Here is a 27,565-nt window from a genome sequence, read left to right on the forward strand (position 1 = left end):
AATTATCTGACTTTCCAAGTTAAAACATAATGGAAATTTGTGATTATTTAACGTAGGAAATCTTAAATGGATTGTGCTGAAAAGAGAGAAAGAGGTAACTAGAACATAAAACATGAGCATAAGATTCATATGTATTTCAAATATATAGGCATATCCCAATGCTTGAAAAGGAGGACTAATTACCTATCAGCAACACTCTAATTTTAAATTGTACTATCTTACAAGTTCTAAATTGAACTGTTCAAATTAAATTAAGCTGTCTAAATCCTCCTCTCTCCCTACTTCACCCCCAGAAATTATTAGCAAATGCCCTGCATTTGACGATCCCCTGCAAAAGAAAATAGGAGAAGAACCCCCCCCCCCCCAAAAAAAACCCATCTCAGCTGGATTTTTCTCTCTCCCCTTACTCCCCGGGGCTATTACCACCAACAGTCCAGGAAAATAAATCCTTAAAATGTTATTTGTTAAAATAATATGCATTATTTATTTTTAATTTAAATATTGCTTTGGGAAGATATTTTAAAATCTGCTTTTTCAAATAACAAGCCAAATGAAAAACAGGCATCTCAGTGTTCTAACAGAAACGCTATGGTAATCAGAATTTAGTTAAAATTAACCATGAAAATGCCCTTTAGCGTTTTAACATCTGTGAAACCTTTTTAAAGACCAACACAATTGGGAAACCTCCTGAGACAGAAACAGAATGAAAAGATATCGCTCACATAGCGATGTGGAGATAAAATTCTCTTGGTTTGGCATCCTGATGCCCAGCACACAACGAAGTTCTGTCTAATTTTCATTAATATTCTGCTGAAGTTCAATCTAGAAATGTTGGCATCCTGGGGTTATTTTACAAGGCTACCCTTGGATTCTACAGCAGATGGAAAGCAATTTCACATCACGAGAAGAAAATTAGACTATTTCTCCAACTTTCCTTTCTACCATCTCTATATTCACTGTACAGATAAATGTCAAATGATGTGACTTGTAAGAGTGATGGCTGCAGCATATTCCCCTGACATGTTCACTGAAGATATTGATGATGGAGTATTAACAGCTTCCCTCGTTTCAGGGAAAAAGCGAAAAGTATACAGTACGTGCAGTTGCTGATGCAAATGCATGATTCAAATGAACCGTGAGCTAGATAGATGTATGGCCTTTATAAAGCAAAGGTAAGAGCATGATAAATGCATCCATATTCAGCTTGCAAGTGTCATTAAAGGTGAAAGCGCTAAGCAAATTCCAGTATCAGAATAATATCACAGCAGGAGGTCTGGATCACCTCAAGCCACTATTTACACAAAATCACGAGCTAAAGTCCAGGTCATTTTAAACCGCGACTGCCAGCTGTGAAATTCTGAATTAACTTTCCTAGTATCAAAACATCCAATTTATACAATCCAGTCAAGTCTACAATCTGAATAGGCATGAAACTCTTGAAAAGACTTTGCATGAGGCCTCCGAAGATTTTCAGATGCTATTACAAAATTCTACTTTCGATACGACATGAAAGAAAACCTTTAAAATGGCTAACCGGGAAAATAGTAACACCGTATTAACTAGATTTAATTTTGTACTAAATATAAATGAAACTGAACTTAATTTCTGTCCTGGCCCCAACCACTTTCTTTGAAACATAGTCCATCATCCATTGAGACACTTGTACATCTCATACCTAGAGGGAGTAAATAGTGATGGATTGCATTAATTGAACCTCCTAGAACAGGGGTGTCAAACTCAAGGCCCAGGGGCAAGCTCCAGTCCACAGGTTGCTTAGATCTGGCCCACAGAGCCATCCCTGGAAACAGTGAAGGACTGGCCTGGGGTGCCCCTGCCAGGGAAAACAGAGCTCGGGAGGGCCATTTTCATAGGCAGAGGGTTGCAGGAGGCAGTCGCAGCTGAAAACTGAGCTCAGGAGCCCCTTTTCACTGGCAAAGTGCTTGGATCACCACTGGTGCCGCTGATACGAGTGACGTCAAGCTGGCCACACACACACAGCTTCGCCGCAACAACCCCCCAAAGTCAAACACAACTCTGATGTGCCCACAATGAAATCAAGTTTGACACCCCTGTCCTAGAAGAATAAGATAAGAAAAAAGACCCTTTGGAACGAGCTCCCAGTGGAGATTCGGACCCTCACCACCCTCCAGGCCTTCCGCAAAGCCCTTAAAACCTGGCTGTTCCGACAGGCCTGGAGCTAATGAGTTTTTGTCCCACCTCGAATGGTATGGTTGTTGAGTGTTTTAAATTGTGATATTGTTTTGTTCGTGTTCTTTTTTTCTTATTTGTACCCCCCCCCCCCCCGACTTGGTTGTGAGCCACCCTGAGTCCCCTCCGGGGAATAAGGCGGCATAGAAATATAATAAACTCAACTCAAGATAAGAAAAAAGATCAAATTGTCTGAGCTATCTCCACCAGTCAAAGTGATCCCCTTACACCAAGGATGTCAAATTTGCAGCCTGTGGGCTGGATGCGTCACATGCTGGCCCCGGCCCTGTCTGGTTTAGTGATGGGGGGGGGGGAGAAAGTCCCGATACGTCATGTACGCCACTGTGACAATGCACGTTTGGCACCTCTGCCTTAGACAGATGGAGTAAAAAGATACAAAATCTTGGGAAGGAACGGAGAGTGAAAAAATGAGAATTAAGAAACCTAATAAAGGAGGTGAGAGAACATCTGAACATTGCTACATCCCAAGAACCCACCCCCAACAACACATAGAAATTCACCACCTTAAAATTGCTATGAATTTGAGCTGAGAAATTGTTTAAAAACTGGATTGGGCTTTGCCTCCCCTGCACTCAATCCATTTGTCTTTGTGTTAAAAAAGGAAGGAAGGAAGGAAGGAAGGAAGGAAGGAAGGAAGGAAGGAAGGAAGGAAGGAAGGAAGGAAGGAAGGAAGGAAGGAAGGAAGGAAGGAAGGAAGGAAGGAAGGAAGGAAGGAAGGAAGGAAGAAAGCCCAACCTTTAGAAGAGCAGGAGACTGAATGGCAGGGAAAGAGCGACATTAGAAAGTATACTTGGCTGTGTACCAACTGGAGCCTCTAACAGCAGCTCCTTAGCTCCAGCCACATACCATGCCTTCCAGACAAAACATTCCTTTCTCTGAGCCTGCTTCTGGCATAAAGGGCTATTTATGTCTGATTGCTAAAACTGCTGTAGAGCAGAGCAGGGCCCGCACCCTCCGTGCTTGACTTTGAAGCCTGGAGTCTCCAGACCAGTTTATAGCACCCCAGAAGTCATTTGGGTAACAAAAGCAAAATTAGTATAAAACCAGCAGTTACAGAGAAATAGCCAATGGAGGACAGAGACTACATCTACTCTAATTCTCTGCTTTAATTGAAACACTTAACATCATTATTAGGAAATTTAATGAACTTCTTTGCACATAACATTAAGCCATGGCTTGGCTTTAACTCCATGTGAATATAATTCATTCCAAGGAAGACACCACAATATAAAGTCACTGCTTATGAACACTAGATTATGGTGAATAGTGACCCTAGGATCCTGGCTTATTGGTAGCTTGTTGATGTGTCCCAGACATTTGTTTTTCACACTGACAGAAGATATAGAGATTTCAATAAAGAAACCATGATTAATTTGCTCATACGCAAGTTTTCTGACTTGATCCTGGCTTAATTAACAAGCTATGATTTAAGCAACCCAATGTGTGTTGGACATGCAAATATAGTACAGGATGAGAAGCACTGTTAATATCCTAACCTTATACTTCACAGTCAAACAAGCTTTACTGTTATTTAATAGACAGTTGAAGTCAGGATGGGAATCTAAGTTGGGCTGCTCCTTAGTACTTGGGTTAAAGATCATTCAGGAATTCCAGAACTATAATTCAGAGTGGGAAGTAAAAAAATAATAATAGAAGAAGAATAGCTACCACTTCCAAATCTATGAATGAGTTTAAAATCTCATCAGGAATTAAGTGCAATTCAAAGGACTTTGTTTTGTTTAGTATGTTGTGTATAGAAGCTATTGTGGCATGATTAGCTTATGGTTCCATGTGATGCATGACTTAATACAGTGGTTCTCAACCTGTGGTCTGTTGTTATCACAGGGGATCTGCAAAGGTTTGAAGAAATGTTACAATATAAATCTTGAGTTAAGTCTTGGGAAAGGGGCATGGCCATGGTGCATGGCTACAAAAGGTATTTAAAGGGGTCCACGGTGAAGTAAAGGTTGAGAACCACTGACCTAATACATTACCATTCACTTAACTGTAGGTATTAGGTGAACACACATCACAGCCACTCTATAACATGACAATGCCAGGATCCACGTTGCTCATCACAAAAATTACAAATATTCCTTCATTTTTTTTCTCCCGATAACAACCCTATGGGCTAAGAAAGAGCAACTAGTCCAAAGTCACCCAGTTGCTGAAGATGGACTACCATATTTCTCGGAGTATAAGACGCACCTTTTCCCTCAAAAAAGAGTGAAAATCTGGGTGCATCTTATACACCGAATACAGCATTTTTGGCCACCCGAAACCCCACCCCTTCACCAAAATGGCTGTGCATAGCCTTTAGAGTGCTCCTGGAGGCTAGCGAGGGCACAAATGACCAACAAACAGGCTGTTTTTTGCTTGTTTTTGCCCCACGCAACCCCCAGGAGCACTCTGGAAGCCTCCTAAAGGCTATACATGCCCCTTTTTTTTTGACAAAAAATTGGGCCAGTTTTTGCAAAAAATGAGCCGTTTTTGGGAGATCTGCAGTGCAAAAACTATTTTTTTTATTTGCCTCTTCAAAATCTTGGTGCATCTTATACTCCGGTGCGTCTTATACTCTGAAAAAAAATATGGTAAGCTCTTCTTGGTTCTGGTCCAACAGCTCAATCAATGAACATGGTGGCTCTGATTTCTGTAACTTGAAGCAAGTTCAGCAAGTAGCTCCTCCTCAAATATTGAATACATCCCCTACCTGTTGAACTGGCTATCCATAATTTTAAAGAGCCTTTGATGGCCAAACTAAAATTCAGGATTGCCAGGCTTCTGCTTCACCAAATTCCACAACCTTACAGGTTTCTTAATCCTTCAGTTAACATTTTTCATTCAGGTATCGCCCACTGAAAATATGTTTTTGAAAATTGTTTTGATGTATACACACGGAGTTCTAGCTAAGTAACGAGTGAAAGCTAACTTCCTAAAGTAATTGGCTATTTCACTCTGATGGAATTCTAGGTATCACCAACCTTCCTCCCACAAGAGCTGGAAGTGAACAGGGTTAGAGAGGAGAGAGAGAGAGAAAAATGAATCATGCAGGACTAAGTAACATAGCAAAAGAAGCTGAGTATCCTTTCAGAAATAAGTGTTGTGATGTTTCATCATATAATCCAGGCAGTGAAAACCCCCAGGCATATATTTATTCAAAAGAAATCCAGGAACTTCAACACCTTATTCCCAGACAAATGTATACCACACTGCAACATCATTTTTGTACAGATGGCAAAATGCCACAGCAAAAAAGTGAAGAGGAGTTGTGGCAAATTAATTAAGATCAAAGACACTGTATACGTTGGGAATAGACAGTAGGAAAAGCAAAGAAGCACCCCGATAATAAAATACCACAGCAAAGACGTTACTAAACATAATCTTACAATCGTACACTTAATACAACTTCAAGGAATGGAATAAAGAAGATAACAAAACAATTTACTGTGATAACTTTGAGAAATGTTTTGACTACCACCCAAAAAGGGGGAGTATGAATGGTTTTCTTTAAGTAGGAAACCTCTGCAATTTGGTCTCTTTTAAGCTTAGCAACCCAACAACGATCCTATTCCCTTCTAGTCCACCATACAGATTGTCCTCAAGATGCAACAGTTCGTTTAGTGACTGTTCATATTTACAACCACACTGAAAAAATGACTTATGCATGTTTTTCATAGTTTCATAGCATGTGCAGCATCCCCATGATCATGTGATCAAAATTCAGATGCTTGGCAACTGGTTCATACTTATGACCGGTGCTGTGTCCCAAGGTCATGTGATCACCTTCTGACAAGCAAAGACAATGGGGAAGCCAGATTCACTTAACAACTGGGTTACTAACTTACCAACTGCAGTGATTCACTTAACAACTGAGGCAAGAAAGGTCAAAAAGTGGGGCAACTCACTTAACAAATGTCTCACTTAACAACAGAAAATTTGGGCTCAATTGTGATTGTAAGTCGAGGACTACCTGTACATACACAGTACATACACTAAATATGGTCTTTCCCAAAAGACATGCTGGATTTCGAATTTCCATAATTTCAACATAGCATTTTCATGTAACTTGGCTTGCTGAGATTACAGGATTGAACATGCCACCCCTTGGATATGGATACAAAACTAGAAAATGCTAAAAGAAAAGCATCCGTCTCTCAAACCATTTAAATCATAAGGTAAAATGCAGTCAGTTGTCTTCAGGGAGGTTTCCAAACAGAGCTGGAATGAAACACAAAAAGAGCTGGGTGACCTCCTGGTTTAGTCGTGACATATTTGACCTAAAAACCAGCCATTTTGCTTGCTGAAAAGTTTACACGGCATGCCGCAACTTGGAGTTTGTCCTAGTATACATGCAAGGTACATTGCTTAGCTAACGTTTGTTGCCATGGGGACAGTATTTGCAGAACAAAATTATCCTATTATTTCCAGGAATACAGTTGTCCAGACCTCAAATGACAGATCTCCAGTTGAGAAACTGCTTCTCGGAATATTACTGACCATAGTGACACGAAAACATATATATTGATCTATGATGAGGAAACAAAGTTAATTAAACAGAGTTAATTCCAAAAGATCATAGATTTATCAGACTTTCCAGATGTTCGAACAACAGGCTGGTAATTATGGGAACTGTAAACCCCACAAATCTGGAATGTGGGTGCAGTCTTCTGTTCACTAGCAATAAAATTAAAATCTAAATTAATATAGATAGTCCTCAGTTTATAATCACAACTGAACCCAATATTTCTGTTGTTAAGCGAGACATTTGTTAAGTCGGTTTTGCCCTGTTTTATGAACTGTTTCATATTTATAACCGTTGCTCTGTCCTAGTGGTGAAATTAAAATATTTTCCCTGCTGGTTCTATGGACATGGCTTGGTGGGCACGGCTTGGTGGGGTCATGTGACTGGGTGGGCATGGCCAACTTTTTTTTTTAACTTTTTAAAGCTTTTTAAACTATTGGTTCTGAACCAGTAGTTAAAAAATGCTTTAAAAAGTTTTTTAAAAAAAGGTTCTGACAATCAGCTATGTGACCGTCGGAACTTTTTAAAACCGTTTTTTAGCATTTTTAACTACTGGTTCGGGCAAATTGGTAGCATTTTTTAACTACTGGTTTAGGTGAACCGGCCCAAACTGGTAGCATTTCATCCCTGCTCTGTCCCAAGGTCGTGTGATCACCTTTTGTGACCTTCTCACAAGCAGAGTCTATGGGGAAGCCAGATTCACTTAATAATGGGTTACTAACCTATCAACTGCAGCGATTCACTTAACAACTGTGGCAAGATAGATCCTAAAATAGGGCAAAACCGAACAATAACAGAAATGTTAGGCTCAATTGTGGTCATAAGTGGAGGACTACCTGAGTTTTCCTTCTGTTTCTCAGCTAGAGACACCCTTCCGGATAAGGAGGATGGAAGTTATAAAGGAAACCAGGATGGCAAGACTGAATAAACTTTACCCACTGATCCCCAATACAGGCAATGAATGGGATGGGAGTGGGGGACAGGTAATCACTTTGGGAAAAGTTTCTATAAAAAAACCAGAAGATAACATATAAGGGAGCCATAACGTAACAATAAATAGTGAAATTGAGAAAGTCAGTTAAGTCCTATCAAAAAGACTGACTTAAATTATTCACCTTATATTGAAATTGTTATATGATTTTATAATGCTTAGATTTATAATCTAAACATGAAATTTAATGTCCCCTCTTCCTTGGGCTTCTTGTAACACCACTCCTGTTTTGGTGCTAGAATCAAGTGGTATTAAAAAACCTGCTTCTGAGAGTTAGTTGTCTCACAGCCAAAAGAAACATCATGGTATCAGATCCGTCCATTTCCAAAAAAACTGGGCTTCCTGCCCAGAGAGGGCCATCCAGCCTGTTGCATAATTCAGGTAGGAGAAAGAAATGGAAGAATTTAAAATCTCACTACACAGGATTCTTCAAAATAACAAGAGAGTCATCAAAATAATTATCAGTCTCCCTTCTCCTTATCTTGCTCTACCTCCTTCTCGTGGAGTTTATGTTTTGTGGATTTAATGTTTAATTTTGACTGTTCTATGCTATACAGCAGTCTGCGTAGAAGACACATAAGCAATCATTGGAAATCTGTACTGTAGAGAAATGTACTTTTTCTACAGTAATACACATTATTTGGATGTCTGTGTGCCTGGCAAGGAGAAGTCTGATATCGTAAAAGAAAAAAATATTCCATATAAATCCTATTAACCGGCTGTGATTATTTTACCCAAAGGAGAATATAGACGAACAGGTCTGATCTGAAAGTTATGAAACACAATCGTACAAGGTCCTTTGCTATTAAACTTTCAGTGAATGAAAGAGAAAGGCAAGCATGCTTACATATATTACTAGCACTATATATCCTGATAAAGCAGCTAATCCAGAAATTATCTTTACATTCTTTTATGGACAATTAATACTTAAGATTGGAACTAGATTATAATTCTATGTTTACCTGTAAAATTATATCCCTATGTTCCTCTTTATCTCTAGCTTTTGCAGTACATTCTGATCTTTGTTTCTCCTCATTTAAACTGCCATATCAAACTTGTGACATATACCTATCATATTAAAAAGTCTTGCTTTTCCCCCCAAAGGGATTATTGACATTTTAAAATTCTTACTTAGTGCCGGGGAAATGGTCATGGCTCCTAAAACTGCAGAACAAGTTGATCACTAGTGATTTAATCAGAAAAAATTAACACTTGGTAGTTGTGAACCAGCCAACATAATTGGAACTCTACTATAAAAAGTACTTCACAAGTGGTTTTGTACAGCTTCACTGGGCTTATCTTAAGAAACAAACTTTCAGACACTATTTTAAGTAGGCTGTCAGGTTGCAAATTCATTATTCATCGGCATTGTAGAGATTAGGACCCTGTTTTCATGTCATCAGGACTGACAAATAGACCAGCAGGAAAGAGTAACAGGCTGTTACACCTCTTAAATTGAAAATGGCATGCAGTAGATTGAGATGTTGACAGGTCTTGATCACAAACAAGGGTCCAACGTATCCATTACTATTGGAGTATCTTGGAGAACGTCCCTCTGTGTGAATTTTAATGTTTCAAGCTGTGGCAACATAGAAATACAAAGAAAACAGCTATCTGTAGCTTATTCACACACACACACACACACACACAAAATCTAAAGACCCCTTTTTATTTTTCATCTCATAAACTTTTCTCTCTGTAGGTGGATTCTTGAATGCAGAGAAGTGCACTTAAGTTCTATAAAGAATCCTAGTAATCATACAAATTATACATTCATAAATGGACAGAATCAAATAAATGGGAGCACTGAAATTATATATGCAATTGTTGCAAGAATCATGAGGAATAATTACATAAAATTTGGCACTGGATATAATTATAACCCATTCTTTAAAGTGGCCTTCCTAATTTTCACATTCTTTACCTAGACACTCCTTAGATTAAGAGAAGGCACCTTGAAAAGTTCACTTTTACTCAGTGTACATCTCACTAAGAAGGTTATCACCCTTAATAACATACAGCGCATGTTGCCAATTTTGGAAATAACATTTTTTATGTGTATGTTTATGAGTAAAAAACATATTTTTTCTCTATAAACCGACTGGTAAGTATTTTGCCTTTGAAATTTAGCCTTTAAAATCTGAAATAACCAGTTTTGAAGGTTTTAAAATGACATCTAAATATTTGGAATAGATCACTCTCTTATACAACTCACATAAATACTATAAGGCATTTCAGTCACTTTGCCAGTGCAAGACAGTTTAGTATCTCAAAGACTGTTAAACATGATTTTATAGATAATTCCTTTTTCTCACAAGCTAACTACCACACAGATGTCTGGCCTCATCAATTAGCGAGGGGACAGAGAGCTTCCGTTACTCCCCAAAGGCAACCAAGCCACCTGAAAACTTTTATAATTTAAATGGCTTAATAATTTAATACCAAAGACTCCCTGTTAAGAACTCTAATTATGGAATTTCTTTTGCATAAACAGTTGGCTGTAAAGGAAAGAAATCACCAGCATGCTTATGTTCTGGAATTCTGTAATATTATGATTAGTCATGCAGGCTGGAAACAGAACAGACTTCTCCAGTTCACAGTGTTTCTTTTCTACTCTTGAAGTAACTGCTTGTTGGTTTCCAAAACATCATAGTCCAAGTGCTAATTTGAGGCCAGTATCAGGCTGGATAACCACAAAAGCCATCTAACTAGTTCTAAGTGCTGGGTTGATCCCTTCTAGTGAAGTTCCTTTCATCTCCTCCACAGTAAAAATTCCACCATAACCTTTTTTCTAAATATTCAAGGGATAACTGAGTGTACGACTTTCTTGTATGCTTATCATCTCTTTTGAAATGTGTGTAAACGTCGTTTATATCTATGTGGCTGTTGATGACTGATTTGTCTGAATGCCAACCTTCCAGGAATTCCCTAGTGTTTTTGGATTTAGCTTAGTCTAGGATACTCAGAGTTTCCTAATTGAAGCTATGGTCAAGTCTGTTTTCATCTTGTCATTCTTAATCTTTGTTGAAACTATTTTCATTCCAGCTGTGCAGTTTATGGAAAATTTGTAGCTGACATGGGTATGCTGTCACCAATATTCATGTAGAAAGCATAGTTTTTCCTTAGAAGTTTGCATACATGCAAATTCATCCCATTTGCACACTTTCTGAAGTGTTTGATGCCCACATGTGATACCAAGAGAAGATAATATATGTGGCTCAGAGTTGAATTATGGAGCATATGTGTTGCATTCAGAGAGGCTCTGAGTGAAACCTTGGCATCTTCAGCAGGTCTCAAGGTAACATCTGAGATTATCGAGAAAGATACCGAATACTTTGGACCACCACTGCAAAGAGCTACTAGAACTAAATATTTGACAGATCCTTTGCGTGATTTGCTGTTGATCAAGCAAATATTTGACTAAATTATTTAACATTAAAAAAAAAGGAAATTCTTGGGACACATAGTGTTATAGAGGTCAAAACATATTCTAGAGTTCTGAGTGGCAGATGTTTCAATTCCTATGTATAAAAAATAGTTATCCCTGTTCTGACGTAGGCTTCCCAAGAGCATGAAGCAAACTCCTTGTCCTGACAAAAAAAAACCTTTTATTAATTGACTGTGAATTCTGCTCATTCACATCCAGCAAAGTCTTTCAAGGGAGGATTTACAGTCACAGTCTTTATCTGGCTTGGAGAGCTGCCAGGCCAATATCTGCAAAACTTGGCAAGGAGTCTTGGAGAGTCACGAACCAATTAAGCAAACTCATTGTCTCCTGCAAACTTCACTCCCCTTTCGCTCTTTTATTTCTTCTGGGAGGGCCCATTCATCGTCCACCTGTGGCCTTACTCCAAGTCGACCCCTATTCTTTAGCTGTTCCCTTCGTCTGGCAACTCTGTGCATGTGCACACTGGGAACAGGATCCAGCTGTTCGTCTGCCTCAATGAGGTCTGACTCCAAAGGCAGCTGATCTCTCAGCCCGCCCTATCTCTGCCCCCGACACAGAGCCCTCATCAGAGCCTTCCCCAGACTGGCCCATGTTCCTCCCCAACTTCCTCACTGTCCAAATCTGCTGCCAGCTCTGCTGCCCGCTGGCAAACAACATCAATCCCATGAGCTTGAAGCATAAATATTTAATGGGTGGATAGTCCACTCCAAATTAGTGTGTTAACATGCGCCTACAAGGAACTGTATTTTAAGATAGTTATTTTTAGCCTCTATAAAATAATCAGGTTGGAAGTGTAGAGAGTAACCATCAAAAACCGTCTCTCCTCCCCATTCCAGGGAAAACAAAAAGCAGAAATCTTAGAGGCTCATTCTGATTTCATCTGCCATCGCTGGGGTGGTGGACTAGACTAGGCGAGGCACATTCCATCATGCAATAGCATTGGCAGGTCTCCAGAAAGAATTTAAGACACAATGTTTCTACCTTTCAGTTAAGAGGGTTTTCTTCACAACAGGAATGCAATTCTCCTTTTATGTGTACATTTCCCCTTGCACTATTTTAGATGTGCACTTTTCCTGTGCTGATCATCATTTTTTCTTCTTACAAAATACAGATAGCTGGTGGAAGATGGTCTATAAAAGCTTACCCAGGTTGCCGGTAGACAATTGCAAGACAACTGAAGAACGCACATGACTCATCATCAGGATGGATGACCCAGAAGCATTGTTTATTTTGTCATTATGTGTAGGATTTTTAAAAGAACATAATAATACTATCCTATAAATAGGACTGCTTTAAAAAAAAAATCCATTTTTCAAACCATGCAACACACTAGCAAAAATAGGACTGAAAAAAAAATGGTTCAATTTAATTAATAGTAACAGTCCAGAATTTTTAGCATGCTTGATAAAATAATGGAAAGAAATCCCTATCCTAATAAAAAGGTGATGCCTCAGGGAAACTGAAACATTAGTAAGCCTGTTCACCAATGCCAGAGAAGAAAGTCTCTTTAAGCTATAATAGTGGCTAACCTTTTTGGTACCAAGTGCCCAAAGCGCAAGCATGCAAAACCCAAAATGCAATGGGGGTGCTTACCGCGTATGCCCTTGCCCATTTTTGGCTTCCAGGTGGGTGCAGGCGGCTTTCCAGGCCCAAAACAGGGCATGTGGTGACGCGCACCCCATTTTCGTTTCATATTGGTGGAAGAGGCCTTCCAGGCCCAAAACGGGGTGCCCGGGGGGAGGGGAATACAGGCACGAACCCTCAAAATGCAATGCGAGCACCCCCTGCACATGCGCCCTGCACATGCACACCACACATGCGTGGCAGAGACCCAAAAACCAGCTGGCCAGCAGGAGGCGCATGCGCGGTGGAGCTGGGCTGAGGCGACTGCTGGCATGCCCACAGAGAGGTTTGCCACCCTGGAGTTATAATATCCAAAAAATCAAAATGTGATAGCTCTATTTGGCTGATTCTTTTGATGGAAATGGTAGACAAGGTGTAGATTCAAATCCTAATACTGTCATGGCATGACCTGTCATTATTCCCCAATATTTGCCTACATCACAAGGATGTTGAAAATAAAAAAAAAATAAAGAGGGACAGCATTAAGTTACCTCAGGAAACAAAGGTTTACAAAAGTAATAAATAACATTTTCCCCAAAGTAATAGGGCAGAATTTGCTAATAGATTTTATTTATTCACTTAAAATATTTATATAGCTACCTATCTTTCAACCAGCTCTGGGCTGCTCCCAATCAATCCAATCAAATGTTCATTACTGGTGAATAACACAAAAATCGTCACCTTTTTCCTCTCAGCGTTATAAGGAATAAAGAATGGGGACATCAAATGTTTTATAAACTGGAGGGAAGCACCATAAGTTGGCCCAAAGTTACTACTGCCAGTCCGCCAATCTCCATAGACATTGCCTTTACTACTGCTTTGTTCTTGGGGCACTGCTTTTGAATAGAAAAATGTGTTAAATGTGCAAGCAGTAAAAATAAGCTGGCATATAATCAGTCATAATTACTATGTATCACTATCTGTAAAACAATGCCTCAAAAAGATAAGATAAAGGCAAGATATAAATATTATTTTAAAGTACTGAAAACAATTTAGAAGAGTAAACATAAAAAGATCTGACCAATTTTGTTCATGGAAAGACTCCTCATTCTAAGCAGCAAGGATTCTACCATTTTGGAATTGTTTCACCTGTGCCAGATAAATAGACCTTGGTGAGCTTAAAAAGGATGCAGTTAGAGAATTATTCCATTGATTGGGAAATGCATGTTTTGCCCTGATTCAGTGTGAAGAGCTTCTCATTTCCCCAGCTCTGAAAAAGGGCGTTGGTACTTACCTGATACGCCTCTTCTCATACTGGGGGAGGAGTATCCAGGATGGGTTGACCTTATCCTCTCGTTGATTGGACTGAGACAGATAAGCTCTTGGGATATGCCCCTGGTCCACCAGGCACCGCCCAGTTATCGGCAAAGAACTCTATCCGACCCATTGTGCCATCCACTCCAGACCTTTGTTGAGGTTTCAAACTTTTTATTCAATTATAATTTGAACATATTAGTACAACCTTCATCATAACACATGTTACATTACCATGAAAGGGAGGGTCTGGATACTCTTCCCCCATTATGAGAAGAGGCATATCAGGTAAGTACCAATGCCCTTTCTCCATAGTGAGGGGAGGAGTATCCAGGATGGGATGTACCAAAGCTAACACGTCCCTAGGGAGGGTAACATACTGAGAGCCCATGGCCAAACTATACCTGGTGGGGTGCTTCTGCTGCCTGCCCCTCTGCTGTCTATCTAGTTATCTCTGCCTGGCAGAAGAACTCCCCTGGTACTGCCTGGCACCTGAGCACCCCGCATCTGAGCCCCTGAAGGGATCTTGACCCCGGAAGGAGGACCTGAAGTCTTGTCCCCGGGAGTAGGACCGTCTGGGGTAAGGCGCCATCCTGAACTGTCCCTTCTTTGGGGCTGTGGGAAGCACCTTCCTCTTGTCCTTATTCTCAACCAGGTAGGGGTCCAGAGCTGCCCCAAAAAGGGCATCTCCTGTGAAAGGAGCAGATGCCAGGCGCCACTTGTGGCGAACATCCGCCTGCCACTGTCTCGGCCACAGCAATCTACGAGATGCAACGGTTGAAGCAATTGCCCTGGAGGCAAACTTGGCTGCGGACAAGGAGGCATCCGCCCAAAATTGGATGGCCGCCACCAGCTTATCGATGTCTTGGTGCGCTCTGACCTCGGTAATGGGGATACTTTGCTGCAGTTCCTGCAGCCAGAGTAGGGAAGACCGGTTGAAGAAGGAGGTGGTGGTGGCTGCCTTCACTGCCCAGGCTGCTGCTTGATGCCCCCTTTGGAGGGTGAGGTCCGCCTTCCTGTCCTCCAACTTCAGAGCCTCCTCTGGTTCCCCTGGCAGAGTAGGGGGGGGGGGGGAATGTAGTGCCAATACTGGAGCATCAATGGAGGGTTGAGATAGCACTCCGGCCATGTCCTGGTCCACATTGAAGAAGGTCTTGTCTGTGGATGTGGGAGTGGGCCCCGCTGTGGGGGCAGCCCATTAGCATTTGACCGACTCAAGAAAGGCCTTGGGCATTGGCACCATGTCGGTCTCAATGGCCTGCTCATCAAAGATGGTTTCTGCAGAAAACTCCTGGTGTTGAGGTGGTGCTTCTGCTGCTCTGTTTCCGAGCTTGGTGGCTGCTTTGGCCTTGAACAGGAGTGACTTATACAATGAAGGTTGGAACAACCTGGTGAAGGCCGGCTTAGGAGGGGGCATGCCTTCATCTTCAGATAGTTTATCCTCCCTAATTTCTCCCTCCTCGCAATCCAGGTCACTGTCCTCTTGTGATGAGGCTGAGAAACTAGAGCTGTCTTCCCCCTGGGTTTCCAGCCCCTCTGGTATCCTAGGAGAGGATGCCACCTGAGGTTGCATTTGTGGCTGCTGAAATACCGCTGTCATGCATTGCTGGAAGACCCGCATCATTAGGTTTTGAAAATTGGGGACCTCTGTGGAGAGTTTCTGGCTGTAACCCATGCCCACCTGTGTGGGGGGGGGAGACAATGGTGCGGGCACTTTGTGGCATTTGGGAAGCTGTGGTTCACTGCTCAACCCAGCAGGGAGTAGCGGAGCGCTCCGGCACCCAGAAGAATTCCCGCAGTGAGGCTTACTTTCTGGGCAGGGATCCAGTGCCGCCCTTGCTTGCTGGTAATCCGATTTGCGCCCCACGGCGCTTGGGGAAGCCGTGGCTCACTGCTCGACCCTGTGGGGAGCAGCAGAGCATTCCGGTGCCACTGGTACCTTCGTGGCAGGGCTTGCCTTTAGAAGGCTTGTGCCCTTTGTCTCCTGCTTGCCCAGCAGATTTCTTTTCTGAGTGATGCTTGTCTCACTCAGAGGCCTGGGCAGCGTGCCGCCCCCCCGTGGGGGGGATTTTGGCAATTCTTTCACAGCTCAGGGAGCTTCCAGCTCGCATGCGACTGCTGCAGTAGGGATACAAATGAATTTTTTCGCTTTCTTTAAATTTCTTCAAATTTATTGGAGATCCAGGATGGCAAACCGTCCAGTTGAGGGACTGAGTTGATAACTAGGCGGTGCCTGGTGGATCAGGGGCGTATACCAAGAGCTTATCTGACTCAGTCCAATCAACGAGAGGATAAGGTCAACCCGTCCTGGATACTCCTCCCCTCACTATGGAGAAAGTGGAAGCTAATCTATATATAGAACTGACCAATTATGGTAATCAGGAGAAGCTCAACTAACATATCCCAGAAACCAGTCAAATTACACAGCCAAGAATGGGGCTCAATTTCTTTTTTAAACTGCTGGTGTAAGAACTTTGAAAGGAGTAAGAGGGTGTAGAAAGCATTAAATGCACAAAACATTACTATTATACGGGGAGGGGGACATTAAATGCAGAGGTGCAGAAAACATTAAATTAACATTTAATGCAGAAAACATTACAATGGCTAAATGCGGGCAATATCTCAGTAGGAGCAATCCTATTCTTTACATAATAGGAATGCTACCTATTAAATAGCTTTTACATTTGGGTTTTAATGAGGTTTTTAATTTGGTTTTAAAGGTTACAGACAAAAGGGACATGACATTTATGGTAGAATATAGATGTTCTTCCAAAGGAATTAGGTATGGAATTCTGGGGTGAAGGATAACCAGAGATAACTCACATTTTATATCAACTACATAACAATTTCCAATGGATCAGCTTCATCTAGCATAAATTAAGTGGAAGGAGGGCACATAGTAGAAAGAAAGGCAAGTAACAAACCTAATTGCTAGGAACAATTTCCTAAAATTAATCATCATCAACACATGGTATTTAATAGAATGCTTACTTGCCAGCACCACTACATGTCATTGAAAAAGTGAAGGCTGACATTCCTTCCATAAGTGTTTGTTTCATTTCAGCAGGACAGCTGATCAAGGAGCGTTTCATCAAGTCAATCTCTCCTTCCATCTAAAGTATTATTTCTCAAACATAGCTTTAAAAACAACACCATTGCCTTCTCTTCCTGTAGAATAAGCCCAGAGATAGTCTGGTTGAGGCCTTTTTTGCACAGACCGAAAACCACTGTATTGTCTTCTTCCAACAAAAACACCTCTGGCTCACTCTGATAACTTTCTGTGGGTTTTACAAGGAATGATTGTTTGCTGTTGTGTATGGTTATGTTTAATATGTTGTTCTTTAATCAGGTTTCATCTTGTCCCTATTTAATATTTCACAATTTATTAACTGTAATTACAATTGTGTATTTTACATTTTAATTGCAATTTGCTTTTTATGGGTTCTTATTCAGATTGGAGTCTATCAATATATTGAACAAAGCACTACCCACATCATAAATTAGATTACGGTGGACTTTGGTTATGCTTGCTGCACCACTAAAGTAGGAGCAGAAACTACAAGGTGGTTTCTTCCTTTATTAGAAATGAAAATTTCATGTTATATAATTAGCAGAAATCTGAAACTGAAAAACACTTTTGTGTGCTAGTCATGGTAAGATTTTTAGATGAATTTTATTTTCATGTCTATCCCTAGAACAATTTTTTTTTAAGATTGACAGCTTTAAGATGTGACGTTTATTCCCAGAATTCCTCAGACAGCCTTGCTGGTCCCCCTTGTTGACTGGGGAATTCTGGGAGTTGAAGCCCACTTATCTTAAAAATTGCTAAAGTTGAGAAATACTGCCCTAAAACATCTGCCAGAATAATAATATTTTATCTATAACTTGAGATATTATACTTTGGCATGTTAACTAAATTCCAAATTAATCCTTCATCTGCAAAATGTCAAGAATCATTCTCCAAACTCAGATGTATATATTATTTTTCCAGGTCATCTCAGATATATTTTCCATTTTAAAGTTTCATGCACAAGCCAATACAGGTAGTCCTCGACTTACAACAGTTCATTTAGTGACCACTGAAAGTTACAAAGGCACTAAAAAAAGTGACATGGCCATTTTTCACACTTACGCCTATTGCAGCATCCTCAGGGTCATGTGATCAAAATTTGGCCACGTCCATATTTATGACTGTTGTGGAGTCTTTTGTAACCTTCTGCCAAGCAAAGTTAATAGAAAAGCCAGATTCACTTAACAACCAGCTTACTAACTTAATAACTGCAATGATTCACTTAACATCTGTGGCAAGAAAAGTGGTAAAATGGTGCAAAACTCACTCAACAAATGTCTCACTTAGTAACAGAAAGGTTGGACTCAATTAAGTTGGGGATCAGCATTGCATTTTGTTAATTCATGTTTCTCTACTGAATTATTTCCCCAACTACTCTACCCAGCATTACAATTTGGTATTTATACATCCATTTTTACTATTTGCCTTCATTGCCAGCTCTTTTGTCCTTAAATAACAACAGGGGGACTGAATTATTTTTGTATCTTAATCACATCAGAATAGCCACTGTTACAGAGGATTTTAGCTATTTGGTGTCTATTTCATTTCCAAGTATTGCTTGCTTCACTGAGGTCAAAAAATATTGTATATCCAAGCACTGACCTTGCAACGGCCCAAGGAAAAGCTAAGTTTGATTGTTCTTTATAAAGATTTGATAATTTGGGAATAGTTGTGGCAGTTTCTGTACTTGTAAAGGAATCACGAGACATCAGGATGGACTTAGAATGAACCATGTTAGCACAAGGCCACAATTTGGCAAAGATCAGAAACTTCACCCTATTATAAAAAGATTCTAAATTAAAGATTCTATTGTGGATTTTGGCTTGGGGCAATATTTGGACATGGTTAGGCTTTACAACTATTATAGTTTAGTGTGCAAATCTCAAATCTTTTTAGAGTGGTGCATACATCTGGAATGTTGTAGGCACCCACACAAAATGATTGCCATGGTGGATATCATCTGTCATGAATGAAGGGACATATATGTGTCCCAGGATAATAATGCAAGATCGAATTTGGGTTGGTCACCGGGACCAGAGTAAATCTATGGTCCCAATAAATTCAATCTCGCTGCCATCAGTCACCAAATATCAATTTATCAAATGGGAAGAACAGACATTGTTCCTTGTTACTCCTTCCACCCAGATGCTTCATATCATTGCCCAATTTATCAAGCTTCTTTCTTTCTTTCTTTCTTTCTTTCTTTCTTTCTTTCTTTCTTTCTTATCGGCTCTTCAAAATAAAACAGTAAGTATATCCACCAACCATTTTTATTTTCTAAAAATGCCGATGAGATCCCAATAATTATTGTAAAGGAAGATACTTCTGGTGTTTTTCTTCATATCATGCCAATTTCCATTTATATCATTTCATTAAAAGTAACTAAACAAAATTAAGACAGGGGGCAAATGTGAGGGTTTGCAATACAAGTGCACCAAAGCTGCCTACAAATATTTTACCAGGGATCCTAAGCTTAGTGTTAAGCAAGCAACTCTACTTGTTTAGTTGGCTATGTTTAAAACAAACCACGTTTGTCCCACATTAGCAGGTCTCACTGAACAAAAAGCTGTAGACGAGTGATGGCTAATCTTTTCTGGACCGAGTGCCCACAGCATGCGTGCACAAATGTGTATGTGCCCAAACCCCCAAAATGCAATGTGCACACGGCCCCTGCACATGCATCCCGTGCCCTGTGCATGCATGCACAGCCCTCCGCATATGCGCATAACCCTCCAAATGCACGCACAGCCAAATGCGCCCCACACATGCACGGCAGAGACCTGAAGACCAGCTGGCCGGCAGGAGGCGTGCGCACATGCGCGGGAAAGCTGAACTGGGGCAACGGCTCGCATGCCCACAGGGAGGGCGCTATGTTCCACCTCTGGCACGCGTGTCATTGGTTTGCCATCACAGCTGTAGACTTTCCTTCCATATTGTTTCAGTTTACTCCAGGTCTTACCAGATCCCCAAAACAAGGAAGAACACAGCACGAAGAAAACTAAAGGCAACAATAGATTTGATAAGTGGAGTTGTTCGTATGATATTAGCTGGAATCTCATTTTCATCAGACAATATTATACAAATATTCGTTACAGTCTTCTAGACTCAGCGCCACGGATGCCACCTCAGACCCACTAGGAGTATGGACAGCCATCAGGTGCAATGAGTAAGAAACAGCCCTTTATCTTCCTCTCTCTAGTTTTCACCACCTCTTCTAGTTAATTTCCAGTGGTTGTGTTTAATAAGTGTATTAATGGTCTGCTACTTTCTGCTGCATGTGCCAGGCTAGACACTGAAGAAAAAAAGAGAATCTAGATAAGAAAATAAAGAGTGCACATATTTTATCTGCTGACCTAAAAGTTATGCAAATAGTTAAGCTTGAACTTAATAAAGTTCCAATTTTAATATAAACACAGTATACAGTCTAGTTCCATTTCCCTTCCAGTTCTCTCAGCACAATATTTCTGATTCCGGAGCAGCTCAGGCCTCATCTTTCAAAACACTTATTCACGTGAGAATATTTTCTTCTTCCAAAACTGGCAAACTATTTTTTTCCTGTGAATTTTTTTCTTTAGGGAGTTACCAGTGAGTTAAACTTTCCAGCTGCTGAGCAGAGAACACTAGTCTGATGTTAATGCACAATGGAATCTCATATCTAGAAAACCAGCAAGCACCAGGTTTTTTGCTCTCTCTCTCTCCATGAAAAGGTCTTTTGTTACTTCTGGGATATCAATGATGAATGTAGCAGTTTAATAAATATATATGGGATGATGGCGTTTTTTGTTTTTTATTTGGGAGACGTCTGTAGTTTTTAAAAAATAGAGAAAGAAGGAAGTTCATTCCCTACTGCAGAAGTCAGCAAACTTTTCAGACACTTCTCTCTCTCTCCCTCCCTCTCTCTTGGGTGGGGTGAGTGCAAAAAACTCCCAAACATTCTTGCAAGAATCTAAATCTGAGCAAGACTGCTGAAATCTCCTATGAGATTTGACATTCCCATTTCAAAACACTAATTTCCTGAGATTTGAGGCAATGTTAGCAGGGGGAGCATAGATTCACTTGGAGGAAGTGTTGCAGAGGTGGGCTGCTGCCAGGTCGGCCTGGATTGGGCAAACCAGTGGTGGCGGTGGGAGGCTCTGCCCACCTAACCGGACACTTCTGTGCATGGGCAGAAGTGTTGTGGGCGTGCCAGCGCGCACACGTGAACCGGTAGTAAAAAAAATGGAATCCCACCACTGAAGTGTTATATTGAAAAAGTGCTGTATGGAAGTTATATTATTTGTCCAAGAAAACTGGATCTCCCCAGTTCCATCAAGAGAGAAAGAGGCAAAATGTATTCTATTACTTATACACAGGTATATTTATCCTTTCTTTTTTGTTATTTTTAAACTTTTCAGAGAGGCAACAATGAGATTAAATAAAAAGAGATATACATTTGCTTCATTTTCCAAAGGCAGCCTTTAAAAAAAAATCTCAGAAGAACTAAAACTGATTTTTTCAGTGCAGAAAGCAGGCATTCAAATCATCCAGATAAGACAGCTGGGAGGAAAATTGCAAAGACACATGCAAACTCTCTGCATCAGAGAAAGGACACATCAGCTATAATAAACTGAAGAGACAGAGAAACAGAACTGATACAGGTAATTGGTCCAGAACTAACTGAATACCTCACAGCAAGAGGAACAGATGTTCCTAGGAAGCCTGTAATTATGGTAATGTGATCTAGCATTGTTCCCCTCCTCTGCTGTATCTTGTCTTCTGAGAACATGTGGTAAAAAAAAATACTATTCCTCCACTGAAGGTTTCTGTTCTTCTCAGTTCTTTAAATAAAGTTATACTTTTAGAACTGTTCAAAGAATAGAAAAATCAGAACTAAGAAGAGGAATTGGCAAACAGTCTTATGGCCACACTCATCCAGTGGTGCTTTTCATTCCAATCTTAAAATAGCCAAGAGCTTAGAGTGACCCTTCTTCTTTTGCCCTCAATCATTCCCAGCATGAGCCTCTTCTCCAATGAGTCCTTCCTTCTCATTAGGTGGCCAAAGTATTTGAGTTTCATCTTCAGGATCTGGCCTTCTAAAGAGCACTCAGGGTTGATCTCCTCTAGGACTGACCGGTTTGATCACCTTGCAGTCAAAGGGACTCGCAGGAGTCTTCTCCAGCACCATAGTTCAAAGGCCTCCATTCTTTGGGGCTCAGCCTTTCTTATGGACCAACTTTCACAGCCATACATTGCAACTGGGAAAACCTTAGCCTTGAGTTTGTGCACTTCTATTGGCAGGCTAATGTCTCTGCTTTTTAGTATGCTGTCTAGATTTGGAATAGCTTTTCTTATTCAAGATGGTTGTCGGTAAATAAAATACAGAACAAATGAAAATAAATAAATAAACTGATAAAAAGAATAAAAATGTATTAACCACTAAAATTCTGGCAAAACAGGTATTTATTTATTTATTTATTTATTTATTTAATCTCTAAACTACCACCTATCACAGTCAAGACAGCCATGGTAAAGGGTGCTAAGACCTTTATCTTAAAGAACATCTTCTGGTTGGGGAACCAGTCTGTTATTGTTAGAAAAAGAAAAGAACAACATTTATAAGTATTTTTTCCATCACAAAACATTTTTAGAAAAAAAGGTTTGATGTAAAATTTTAACAATTGTACAAAGTCAACTGTAATTTAGTTTTATACTACTGCATTTCATTATTTGTTATAAATATAGGAGACCTGAATATACATGGCCTTATCAGCTTAGCCATAATGGGGCTGTTCATTGTGCATTTTGTGTTAATAAACAAATTTACTAACAATGGCTTAGGTCTGTGCACAAATAGTTCAATAAACCATGCTTTTAAAATTCTGGTTTAGTACCTTAAGTGTGAATATACACATCTAAATTTACAAACTGGTCGTCAAAACTCCATTAACTATAATCTCAACTTTGGGAGCCATTGAAAATATAATTGATATAAATAAAATAAACAATATTATCTTTTCACGATCCTATAATACTTTAATTCGGGGTAGAGTTAGGGCAAGTGGCTGGAGCTGATATTTACTGGCCAGGTGCCCTTTCCTGATGCCTATGAAGAGTTCACAGCAGGCATTTTCCCTTTGCACCCTACTATAAAAACATTTGCCACTACTTAGGATTCAACTCACAACCTTCTGAGAGGGAGGCAAGCACTAGGCCACCACATTGTTCAATTGATAAAAAATAAAATATGTAGATATAAATAAAATGTCATAAAAGTTTTGGAGAGGACTGTCTATTTTCAGGTGACAGTATAAAAAGGAAAACATTTTTGAATAGCAATCCCCTATTAATTAGAAAAATGCTATCTTCCAAACACTATACTGCAAAGACATGATAGCTGCAATGGAATAGGAATAAGCAAGAGACCTTGGAGGTCTTCTACTCCAGACCCCTGGAGAACCTACAGTGTACCATTTCAGAGAAGTGACTGTCTGGTACCATGATGGCGAACCTATGGCACACAGAGCCCTCTCTGAGGCCACGCAAGTCATCGCCCGGCCCAGCTCCACCACACGTGCCTCTCACCAGATAGCTGATTTTCAGGTCCCTGCCATGCATACGAAAAACGAGCCTCCCAGAAGTTCCAGAAGTCTGGAAACGGGTCTGTTTCCAGCCTCCAGAGGGGCTCCAGAGCCCGAGAGGCCATTTTTGCCCTCCCGGAGGCTCAAGTAAAGCCTCCGGAGCCTGGGGAGGGAGAAAATGTGCAATTGTATAATAATATGCTGTAAGAAAGACTCTGGAAAATAAACCTAATCAAGAAAAAAATGTGCTGAAATAGGACAGCCAATTTGGAAATATCACAAAAATGGTTATAAAATCATTATGGATTAATATTCCATTTCTATGAATGCACATGGGGCCTCGTTAATCTGAGTTCTGTGTTTATTGAGAACAAAATATATAGAATACAAAATTCCCAAACATTTTCAGAAAGACATTGAAGAACCAAGGACATCCACTTGCAAGATAAGCTCTTAAAAGGGTCCCCAGCTGAATAAAGGGTGCAGAGTTTACATAAAAACAAGAAAGCAAGTTGGTGGTTAAGAATAGGCTGCCTTTTCTGTGTAGTATATCTGATGAGATAAGAAAAGCTCAAAGTTTCCCCAGCTCATCGAAAAGAATATCTACTCTGAACTTCAGCTTTAGCAAAACATAAGACAAGTTTGCTGGAAAATGAACCATGGACTCTCAGACATTCTAACTAATTGTATCATTGTCTAAATGCAGAGGACTCTTCTATGTAACATAACCTTTGCACATTTCCTTTAGTCCTAACAAGAGCTACTAGACTGTTTACAGCACAAAAGAATAGAAGAATAGAATTCTTTATTGGCGAAGTGTGATTGGACACACAAGAAACTTGTCTTTGGTGCCTATGCTCTCAGTGTACATAAAAAAATACATTAATCAAGAATCATAAGCTACAACACTTAGTGATAGTCATAGGATATTAAATAAGCAATCGAATCATACTAGGAAACTAAATAATACAATATAAATTGCAAAGATACAAGCAACAAGGTTATACTTGTAAGCGGAAGGAGATAGGTAACAGGAAGGATGAGAAGAATATACAGTCTCAGTAAATAGTTTGACGGTGTTGTGGGAATTCATTGTTTAGCAGAGTGATGGCATTTGGGAAAAAACTGTCCTTGTGTCTAGTTGTTCTGGTGTGCAGTGCTGTATAGCATTGTTTTGAGGGTAGAAGTTGTTCTCTGGTTGTGAATTTTGAGTTTTATTTTTTTATTGCTTTCAGGCAATCAAAAATAAAGGTTTCCATTCAAATCAATACGATAATTCAACATCACAAAAGATAGTAAGATATATAGGCAAGTTCCTTTTTTATTTTATTGAAATAAATAGGAATAAAAAAGGGTGTAACTTTTTTCATATTAAGTTTGTGAACCCATAGGGTGTGTCCATACCAGAAATCTACAACAGACTTACGTTAATCTTTCCTTCTACTTATTTAAACTTTAGATTAAGAGAATTCTACATGTCTGTCAAGCTACAGCTCCCATGATTTTTGATAAAAAATCCACCTCAAATAAAGCAATGTACGGTAACATATAGATAAATTAGTATTACCTCAGACTTTACAATTTCCAGTATGTAGTATAAATAATGTTTTTTACTTTGTTACACTGAGCAATTTTGAGGTAGACACCTTGAAAACAGTACTGTAGAGGAAAACTCATAACTGACAAAAGAGTTCATTGTTGAATTAGATTATCTTCAACTCCATCTGTGTATATAGAATGTACATTACTCATACACAAAGAAGGAAAACCACAACATTTAATATACTCATTTAAATGTTCCAAAATGACTTTAAAATTATAAGCACAAACTTCAACACGGAACTCAGTATTTCTTTAAAAACAAAGCTATATCCTGGATTGCCTGGCTCAAGAATAAACTGAGAGGATTGCTCAATAGAAAGATCTCTACTTCTTGAAAAGTCTGCTGTTCAAAATGTTAACATGACTATCTGTCAAGAAATATTGTGATAATATAACAATTTGGGAAGGGAAGGCAAGAAAAAGGTGAAATAAATAAATAAATGCAAACACACAATCCATTTCACTATGACAGTTTCAGCAAAGGACATGCAGTCCTTGACTTACATCAGTTCATTTAGTGACCGCCCAAAGTTATGACACTGGGAAAAACTGTAGCATCCCCAAGGTCTGTGATCAAAACTCAGACCCCTGGCAACTGACTCATACTTATGACAGTTGCAGTGTCCCAAGGTCATGTGATCACCTTTTGCAACCTTCTGACAAGCAAAGTCAACGTGGAAGCCTGATATACTTAACAATCGTGTCACTAACTTCACAACTGCTGTAATTCACTTAACAACTATGGCAAGAAAAGTTGTAAAATGGGACAAAATTCTTTTAACAAATATCTTGCTTAGCCACAGAAATTTTGGGGTCAATTGTGGTCATAAGTCAAGGACTGCCAGTATAAGTACCTTTCCCTCATGTCAATAGAGAACCAGCTCCATCATATTCACCTTAGACATTTTAGACATTTTAGACATTTATTACGATTTATAGGCCGCCCTTCTCCCTGAGGGGACTCAGGGCGGCTTACAATCACGGGAAGGGGGTGCAACCTTTAACCTTAACTGTTAAATCCAAAATTCATGAGGAGGTAGACTTATACCAACCAAGCAATTATGCACAACACTTCAAACATTTTTTTTTCAGATTTTCAAATCATGTAGAAGAAAAAGGCTGAGTTGAGACTGAATTGTGGCATAATCAAAGTCTAAAAATGGAGTACAAGATGACATTGAACTTGATGGATTCCTTCCTCTCTTTTGTGGAGACCCTGACATCCTCAACATAAGCTTTGGCAGGCTACTATACCAACAAACTATTTAATATGCTCTATAGTTAATGGGAGCAAACTTTTAATATTAATATTTTTATCCCAGTAAATTTACAGCAGCAGTTCTACCCCATGGAAAAGGGTAAACATTTACTTCATGGGAAAGTTGATGAATATATTATCTTTGTAGATAATCTTAGAGATCAGCAGTGGATCAAATTAAGCTTTAAGTTAAGACATTTGGAATCAATCAACACATATTGTACATTCAAAAGCACATCTTTTTTTTCTGCCTTACCATAAAAATTTTAATTTCACCATGTAGCATTCTGTTACAGTTAGTAATGTCTGCCCACATAGCACAAGAGTTGGTAACCAAGAATACTGAAGCCAGAACTGTTGTTCTAACCTAAACATAGTAATTCAAACATTTCAATAGAAAGTTTGTCTTAGAATAATTGAGGCAACCTGAGTATTGACACAAAGCACAGTCAATAGAATAAAAAACTTTGTGTGGTGAACTGTGTCTATTTAAAAAAAAACACTAAATTATATTATTGTTGTACAGTACCTTAAACGTATTGGGAATAAGACTCATTCAGTGAGCATATAAAGAATGTAATCTTATGTTATTTTAAACATTCTTTTTCACACACGCATTAGTGTATAGAAAAAAATACATGAATCTACAAAAAGGCCTAGAAGGCTAAAAACAGACAGTTTTAAAGACTCTGAACTTCCCCAAGCCCCAAATACCGTGTCTTCATTCAGAATCCCCTCAAAACTGAACAATACTAAGGGTGGGCTACACATCATTTTTTTGGTCTCTCACATTTCCTAAGTGGCTTTTTAACTTCTGCACTCAAGATACATCTCTTCCAAAAAAATAACTGCTTTTCTTGGTGACAGGCACTGCAATATAATTTTAAATAAAGACTCTTTATACAGTATTTGTTGAAATCAGTTGCTATTTTCAAGGAGGATATAAAGAAATTCAAAGCTTAATGGAAGTTAACAAGGCGATCATATTTGTTACTACTGCCTGCCAAAACA

The 27,565-nt window shown here is 39.6% G+C and overlaps 1 protein-coding gene and 1 pseudogene across 1 annotated transcript in view; both read right to left on the reverse strand.

Moving 5' to 3' along the window:
• Positions 1-27,565, reverse strand: part of CREB3L2 (cAMP responsive element binding protein 3 like 2) — a 71,463-nt gene that overhangs the window by 36,363 nt on the left and 7,535 nt on the right. The window lies entirely within an intron of this gene.
• LOC148044058 (lamina-associated polypeptide 2, isoforms alpha/zeta-like) lies at positions 14,516-15,742 on the reverse strand (annotated as a pseudogene).

Source organism: Thamnophis sirtalis, unplaced genomic scaffold (assembly GCF_051295495.1).
Source record: "Thamnophis sirtalis isolate CommonGarterSnake01/CBP01778 unplaced genomic scaffold, rThaSir2_p1.2 scaffold_9, whole genome shotgun sequence".
In the NCBI taxonomy this organism is placed as follows: domain Eukaryota; kingdom Metazoa; phylum Chordata; class Lepidosauria; order Squamata; family Natricidae; genus Thamnophis; species Thamnophis sirtalis.